We start from the raw sequence: 2882 nt of genomic DNA on the forward strand, positions 1-2882 counted from the left end.
TGTTTTTGTCTAAATGTAGATCTTGGGCTATTAAAAAGGGAGCTGCCTGATTGCTTCGACATCTAATAAGTCAATTAGAGTCCATCCGTTTTGGAGGGATCTGCTCTCGGGACCTCGAGGGGTCCGCCCCGCCCGAGCCCAGTCCCCAGGTTCGGGTCCCCAAGCCTGGGTTCCCGAGGCGGGGCGGCCGGGAGGCAGGAGCTGAGCGAGCGGGGCGGGCGAGGACTCTCCAGGGCCCCCGAGGTGCGCACAGCTGACCACCCGAGGAGGGGCAGGACCTGCACTCCCCCCCCCAGATCCCCTGCGAGAGGACGAGCGAAGGTCCTTCCTTGGCAAGGACCGCGCCGCCTGCGCTCTCCTCTGCGCTGGACCCTCGGCCGGCGGGTCCCTCGCGCCCCGGCAGGGAATGCCCGCAGGAGGGCACTTGCCTCTCGGGCTCGTCTTTAAGAAAGTTTGGCTCTTTGGCCGAAGCCCGGCACATCTGTGAAAGTTCAGCAATTTGCCTCTTTTATTTTATTCTTGTAAAATGTATTATCAATCAGTTGCGCACTTTTCCATTCGATTGGTGCTTTCTGGGCAAGAGCTGGACGTCTTCCAAGTCCGCTATCTGGTTGGGAAAGGTGTTCTGAGTGCACTCAGAGAGGCGGAGTGGGCGAGAATTAAAGGCCTGCACCATGATCGGGGCAGTCGCAGGACCGCGGCGGGAAGGTGCTGGCCCAGGCGCACGTGAGCGCGGGCGGTGCGGGCGGAAGGCTCAGCGCCCCGGTCCCGCGAACTCTCGGCGAGGCTCCGTCTGCGCCCGTCCCCGCGTCCTCGCTCTCTCCCTGCACGGGGTCTGTTTCCTCAGGAGGAGAAAGTGTCCGGCAGAGCTGGGCGGGGAGGCAGCGTGGAGAGAGAAGATATGAAATGTGCCGGTTCAGGACCCCGCCCCACGCCCTTGGGATGTACGTTCCCTCTGCTCCCTTGAAAAACAGATGGTTTGATTTCACAGCGAGGCTTTTCTTCTTTTTCTTTTTGCAAACTACATGACTGAAATGTGAACATTTCTGCTAAAATACACTCAGGAAAAAGTAAAATTTTATGTCAAACAGACCTTAGGCACATAAAAGGAGGCATTTTTCCTTTCTCCCTTTCGCCTTCCCATGTCCAAGAAGACACTGGAGTTCCCCTGGCAAGAGCGACGCCTGGCGATGGAACCGGCCCTCCCCGGCCATGCTCCGGGTCCTGCTTGCCGGGCCCACCTCGCAGCTGGTGGACACCGCAGTTCTCAGAAAAATAGAACCATGAGAAGATTTTACTGTTGTGAAATAGCTTGGTGTAAGACAGTTTTTCAAAAAAATCTTTGTATGGTAAAAAGAAGAAAACACATTTCACGTATTATTTTAAATTTACATAGACTCTATTAGAATAGTATTTTATAAAATCAGAAGCTAAATTTCTTCTATAAAATACCAGTAGGATCTATTTCCCCCCAACACACACACAAATTCTACCCACAGAGGAAGCCTTGCTAGTAATTAATATTATCTCTTTTCTTTTGCAGTTTTTAATGGGACAAATGGATTCCTTGAATGAACCCTTTCTACCATCCAAGTGTGGGCCAAGACTTCCGCCCAGCTTAGTAGAGGTTTGGTGGATAATCAACAGCAACAGAGCTGATGCTTGGTTGGTCTTTGGATTAATGAGATCTTACAATTAAGAGTCAGACAATTTATGTGTTCATTTATTTTTACAAAGTTCTGTGCTAAAATTATCTAGGTGCTGCTCATTTTATATTATAGAAACAATTTTTACAGACTAACAAACTTAGAGTGTACCACAGATTTGTTCATCTTTATTGAACTTTTAAGTTAATGGTATTGTCAAGACGAACCCCTTGGAGTTCTCCAGTCATCAGAAATCCGTGTGCAGTCATCCCTTGGTATAGCGTGGGACTGGTTCCAGCAGATACCGAAATCCAGGCACATTCATGTCTCACAGTGGGACCTGTGGAACACGCATATACGGAAAGTTGCCCTCCCTCTGCGTGCGTTTCGCATCCTCCAGCTGTTGTGTTTTCGACCCACGTTTGAAAAAAAATCTGTAAGTGGACCCCTTCAAACCCGTGCTTTTCAAGCAGGAAGCCAAAAAGAAAAGAGATAAAATTAGCAACAAACTATATTCTAGAATTACTGGAAAAAAATTTTTTCTAGATTTGATTTAGTTTGGTTATCTTTTTGAGAAAACTGTGTTGGATCATAGGAAGAAAACAGAGCAGAGGAAAAAAACCTGTATTTAATCTACGCTAACAGTACTATATATAGGTCATGAGATGGGTGAGTTGTTTTTTTCAATTCATAAACAGGTTAAAGTTCTGATGTTTTGACTGCAATCATTTTTTTTCTTCATCCTGAGGGTACCTATTTAATTTTAGATGAATATTAGCTGCCTTCAAAGACTTCTAAAACACCTATGTATTAACCACATGCTTTAAAATGAATTGTTATATTTTTCAATCATTATGTCAAACATTTAACAATCTAAGGAAGTTCGTATTGTAGAAAAAAAATCACCTTTCATAAAGGATAGCATCATGTACTATAAACAAATATTGCTTACTGTTTAATATTTACCAATTCTGTTTTTTTAAGCTATCAAAATGCTATTAGTATGCTAGGCACATACTAGACAGTGTTTAAAGCATTTAGGAAGACAAGCTTTCTAACAGGATTAATTTTCCTAGTATAAATGTAATAAATATAGACTCTTATAAGTGATAATGTATGCATGATATCTGCAGCTTATTCTAGATCAATGAAGTACAGCATTCTATGTAACACTTCTCCCCTTCTAGGGAGGAAGGAGATGATTCCAAAAACATGGTCATCCACCCCTTTCTCATT

This window comes from Nomascus leucogenys, chromosome 19 (genome assembly GCF_006542625.1).
Source record: "Nomascus leucogenys isolate Asia chromosome 19, Asia_NLE_v1, whole genome shotgun sequence".
NCBI lineage: Eukaryota > Metazoa > Chordata > Mammalia > Primates > Hylobatidae > Nomascus > Nomascus leucogenys.